Genomic DNA, 6000 nt, shown 5'->3' with positions numbered 1-6000 from the left:
TCGCGGGCAGGGTCTTCATTCCTCCTGTACCAGTTATGACTTGTATTGTTTAAGATTATTGTACTTGTTTTTATTATGTATACCCCTCCTTACATGTAAAGCGCCATGGAATAAATGGCGCTATAACAATAAATAATAATAATAATAATAATAATAATAATAATGTGTAGTTGAGATGAGGTGCATGAGAATACACCTCCCCAAAAAACAGAATGTATTAGAGGTTATGTTTCGCTGTTTTCACTTGGTGGTGTACAGAAGTCTTGTTCAATCTCGCCCTTGCTCATTTTTGTAAGAGTCAGCCTGTCAGCTTGTTCAGTTGACAGGCGTATACGTTTATCTGTTATAATTCCACCAGCGGCACTAAAAACCCGCTCGGACAGAATGCTAGCATCAGGGTAGGCCAGGACATGTAAGGTATAGAGAGCCAGTTCATGCCACATGTCCAGCTTGGATACCCAATAATTAAAAGGCACAGAGGAATCACAGAGGACGTTTGTACAATCTGCAAGGTACTCGCTCAGCATCTTCCTAAACATTGCACTTCTTGTCACAGCACCCCTTGACTCTGTGTCGACACAATGGGAGGGTCTGAGAAAACTGTCCCAGAACTTTGCCATTGTTCCCCTGCCTGAGCTGGATTTTCTTCTGTCTCTCTCGCTTGGACTCCTTGGTTGTAAAACAGACTATGACATCTGCTGCTAGCGTTCTTGAATGTGAATTTGCTAAGTAATTCCGCTACAAGGGCCAACATTTTAGTACACCTGTCAGCCTCTGGCAGAAGAGATTGAATGTTCTACTTATAGCGTGGGTCTAGAAGTGTCACCAACCAGTAATGAGTGTCACCAAAAATTTTTATAATACGAAGGTCACGTGAAACCCAGCGCAACATAAAGTCAGCCATGCGTGCCAGACTGCTAACAAGCAAGACTTCTGTGTCCTCACCAACAGGATGACTGACCATGCTGTCCTCCTCATCCTCATCCTACTCCTCCCTGTCCTCAGGCCATCACCGCTGAACAGACGATATGATAGCTGTGCTTGTAGCACTGTCTATAGCGCATGAAAGTAGCTCCTGTTCTTCCTCCTCCTCATTGCATACCAATTCACGTTGGGAGGACATGAGGCTTGGCTGAATGTGATCATCCTGTCTGGTTCCTTGATCCATATCCTCATGCTCTGCCTGCATTGCATCCTTTTTAATTGTGAGCAGAGAGGTTTTCAGAAAGCTGAGAAGTGGGATGGTGATGCTAATTATGGCATCATCGCCGCTCATCATCTTGATGCAGTCCTCAAAGTTTTGGAGGATGGTACATATGTCTGACATCCATGTCTACTCAGTTGGTCTTATGTGTGAAGTCTGAACTGAATATCGATGGCCTTGTTGATGTTGGTAGTCAACAACAGCCCTCTTCTGCTCCCAAATCCTTTCCAACATATGCAGTGTAGAGTTCTAACGTGTGGGGACATCACACACCAGTCGGTGAGCCAGAAGCTGCAAACATTGCTGAAGCATGGCATGGATGGCTGAAGCTGTATCTGACTTTCTAAAATGGGCAGACAGACAGCATACTTTCACTAGCAGATCCGGCGGCTCTGGGGAGCATTTCAGAAAACGTTGAACAATGAGGTTAAGCACAGGGGGCAGGCAAGCTACATGTGTGAGCTCACCTTGCCTCAGAGCTGCCACAAGGTTCCCGCCATTGTCACACGCAACCATGCCTGGCTGTAGGTTCAGTGGTGTCATCCAAATATCTGACTGCTCTTTCAGTGCTGTCCACAACTCTTCTGCATTGTAAGGTTTGTCACCTATGCAGATTAGCTTCAGCACAGTCTGTTACCACTGGGGTATAGACAACTGAAGGCTGTTTAGGGACAAGGACCTGGACGGGCTTGATGATGGTGCTGCTTGACGGTAGGCAACAACAGGTGCAGGGCTAGAGAAATTTCACAAGCACGGTGGACTGGGGATTAACTTCTATTCAAAACAGTGGAAGAAGCAGTGGTGTCACTGCCTGTAGTTCGGCCCACAAAGTCGGGTGCTTTGCTGCCATGAGCCTGATCATGCTGGTGGTGGTCAGACTGGTTGTTTTGCTACCCCTGCTGATGCGGGCATGGCTGGTGCTGCAAATGGCTCGGGAAGATCTAACAGTTGGAATTTCCCTTATGTTGGTATTATGAGGAACATATGCACGCCTTCTGGCTGTGGCCACCACACTGCTTCTTCTTGCCTGTTGTGGTGATATGCCTCCTTCCCCATTTGTGCTGCTGTCCTCGCTCTGCATGTCCTCCTATATGTGATCACTCAGTGTGCCTGAAAAGCATGTATTTGGAGACCACAGATACACCAAGCATCTGACAGAGATAACAGACAGTTAAAATATGTTTTGTGTTTTTTTCAAATATTTTTTAAACAAAAAATAATGAATAGATCAAGGATAGTAAACAAAAAATACAACATATGCCTGCAAAGTGAAGATTTTGACAACACATATACACCAGTCCCCTGACGGAGATAACAGACTGTATACATTTTTTTAAATTTTGTTTGTAATTTTTGAAAACACTAAACACTGAGTAGACCAAGGCTAGCAGACAGAACAATGCAATGTATGCCTGTGAAGCGAAGATTTTGACACCACAGGTACACCAGGAGTCTGACAAAGATAACAGACTGTATAAATTTAAAAAAATGTTTTTTGGTAATTTTTGAAAATACCGATTAGACCAAGGCTAGCAGGCAGAACAATGCAACGTATGCCTGTGAAGCCAATATTTTGACACCACAGATACACCAGTCATCTCAAGGTGATAACAGACTGTATACGTTTTTTATTTATTTTTTTTTAATTTTGGAAAACCCTAAATACTGAGTAGACCAAGGCTAGCAGACAGAACAATGTAACATATGCCTTCGAAGCACCATCAGCATCACGTCCATTTCCCCGTCCCTTGCCTTGCCCAATTTAATTGGGCTACTGCACTATTTCTAAAGCTCAACACAAATGTATTTATTTGGAGCTAAATTATATCTGATCAGTATGCCTGCAAAGCTACGATTTTTAAAACAGAGATACACGACGCCTCAGCCTGATATAACAGACTGCATTTATTTTTTTTATTTTTTTTTGGTGAATTAAAAAAAATTGAGCAAGGCGATATTTTTCTCGTATGGTGTGGTGACATAGAGTCTTTAGTGTCTTTTCATCAGTATATTAACCAGTGTGTTACTAAATTAACATTTACCATACATTATGATCATAAATCTATTGCATTTTTGGATACTCAAATTATAGTGAATGAGGATGGGTCTCTATAGACTGACTTGTATGTCAAACCGACGGACAAAAATAGTCTTTTATTATTTACCAGTTGTCATCCTCAGCACATTAAAAGGGCTCTCCCGCAGTCACAATTTCAGAGGATAAACCGGATTGTGTCTGATAGCTCTCAACGTACTTTGAGGTTAAAAGATATGGCCCTTAAATTCCAAAACCGGGGTTACCCTGACACCCTGCTTAATTATTCATCTGATGTTTCATCCTCTAGAACAGTACGTCGTGATATACGGAGGATGGCCTTCGTCAGTACCCACCACCCTTTCATGCGGTTATTTCACAGGATCATACATAAACATTGGCCTTTATTGGGCCTATCATATCCTGAGATTCCAGAATTCCTTTCTCCTCCACTGATGTGCCATTAGAAACCACCTAATTTACGTAATCTCTTGGTGTCAGCTGATGTCGGGAGCTCTAGAAATGAGATGAGACAAACTCTTTTGGGCTCAGCACGTAAGGGAACATATCCCTGCTTGCATTGTTTACAATGTTATAATATCAGTAAGGGAGACACATTTACCCGTCCGAGATCTGGGAAACGTTTTCCTATCCGTAATTATTATAATTGTGACTCTACATATGTCATCTATCCCATCAAGTGTCCCTGCGGTCTCGGATATGTTGGTGAAACCACTCAACATATCCGAGACCGCATATCGCAGCATAAATCAACCATTCGATGTAAAAGGATAATGTTGCCCATCCCAGCCCACTTCATCTCACATAATCATAACATTTCGCAGCTTCGATACCAGGTTATTGATAATATACCGATTGCAAGACGAGGTGGTAACAGAATATTGAAGCTTAAGGAGAAAGAAGTCTATTGGATTCATACCCTTCAAACTCTAGAACCCAATGGCTTAAATAGAGAATATGAGCTGTTATATTGACTTCTATAGGGACCTTTAGGCTCTCTGGTGTACTATAATATATGGGTCCTTTTTTATTCTTTATTATTCTTATTTTTATTTGATACATTTATATATTCTTATGTATATGGCTACTCATATTTGTATATAATCATATTGCTGTTCATGATTGTAATGTGATATCGTTTCATATATGTATATACTGTGATTATAATTTTTTTTATTTTTTTTCTCTCTTTTTATTTAGACATAATCCGGTGGATCCTCACAGACTTGTGGTGCGTTGTTCTCCTTCAGGTTTGTGGATACTGTCTTTTGAGTTGTCCTCTCTTTCTATTCTGTTTCCTTTCCCCTTTCACTTTGTCCTTATTTTATGTCCGTCCCCTTGGTTTGTTTCGCTTAGTCCCTGTATTCAGGGTAGTCATTGATTCCTCCCCTATTGGGGTTCAGACCGCTAGGCTCTTTTTCTTCCCCCCTCCCTGTTTTTTATTGCTCCATTTAGGTTTCATTAGTCCTTTAGTGCTGTTGCCCCATTTCCGTCCGGTTTTTCTCTACTGCGCATGCGCTTTTCGGCTAGTCGGCACGTGCGCTGTAGTTTTGGCTGATTTCTCTGCCCTTCTTCCGGGCTTCCTCCTTCTGGTTTGCGCGCTGTGCCACCGTCATAATAAGATGCCGACTTCTATTAGGGACGCACACCTCTCTCACACGGCGGCTGTATCCTGGATCCCGCGTTCCATTACAAATAGGTATGTTTATGCCCGTATTTTATAGGGTCTTCTTGAGTCTGCCTATGCTGCTCCTTTTACTCAGGTCACTTACTCCTGTATACCTCTATTGTTTTTCAGTTCCCCTTCCTATACCACCATACAGGTAACTTTGTATGCTCTCTCACTTGATTTTATAGGATCCTACTCGGAAGTGTCATGTTTACCATGGGCATTAATGACCATATGTGACTACTATATTGTTCATCTACTTCTCATGCAATGTTGTCAGTGAGGTCACCATCTATATTGTTTTGATTATGTTGCTTTATGCACATTATGTTATGGCTCATAGCCTGGACCTATTGTATGTGTATATATGTTTGGACTTTCTGCTGTAAGATTGTCTTGGACCAGAACATCAATTATGATACTAAATGTATCTGATTTATGATTTTGATGTATATATTAATTTTCTTTTTTGTTATTATACCTTTATAGATCTCTGCCTTGATAAAGGCCAATTGTGGCCGAAACGTTGGCTTTTTTGACTGTATGTCTGGTCTGCAATAAACAAACAAATAATTTTTTGGAACAATTGACTCTTTTGATGTCCTCGGATTGATCTATTATAATAGTTAACAACCGCCAGCCAGTCGGAAGCTGGCAGCTGACTTGAGCCGCAGTGCACATTTCGCCGCATCTGACGTCATTGTCAGCCGCCGGCGAGTGCGTGCTTCACCTGCGTGGAGGGAGAGAGCTTCGCCCGCTGCAGGAGCACGGCCAGGTAAGAAATCGTGTTTTTTTTTTTTGAGAGCGGCAATCCAGGGGGCCCCGGGGCAGAATGCTGGACACGCTGGGGCAGAGATGCTGGAGACAGGGGCCGAATGCTGGAGACAGGGGCAGAATGCTGGATACAGGGGCAGAATGTTGGACACGAGGGGCAGAATGCTGGACACAGGGCCAGGCTGTGAGACACAGGGGCAGAATGCTGGACATAGGGGCAGACTGTGAGACACAGGGACAGAATGCTGGACACAGGGTCAGAATGCTGGACACAGAGGCAGAATGCTGGACATGAGG

The 6000-nt window shown here is 42.9% G+C and overlaps 1 long non-coding RNA gene across 2 annotated transcripts in view; it reads left to right on the top strand.

Annotated features, from left to right (window-relative positions):
- Window positions 1–427: 427 nt before the first annotated feature.
- LOC138638745 (uncharacterized) overlaps window positions 428–6000 on the top strand; it is a 111716-nt gene continuing 106143 nt past the window's right edge. The window contains exons 1-2 of one of the 2 annotated variants that reach the window (XR_011312541.1): window positions 428–4959; window positions 5059–5704. This is a non-coding gene — a long non-coding RNA (uncharacterized lncRNA). The remainder of the gene's footprint in view (window positions 4960–5058; window positions 5705–6000) is intronic. The other variant, XR_011312542.1, reaches the window with a different exon arrangement.

The sequence above is a fragment of the Ranitomeya imitator genome, chromosome 5 (assembly GCF_032444005.1).
Source record: "Ranitomeya imitator isolate aRanImi1 chromosome 5, aRanImi1.pri, whole genome shotgun sequence".
NCBI lineage: Eukaryota > Metazoa > Chordata > Amphibia > Anura > Dendrobatidae > Ranitomeya > Ranitomeya imitator.
Note: the sequence above shows the minus strand (reverse complement) of the source record. Positions and strands in the feature narration are given on the sequence as shown.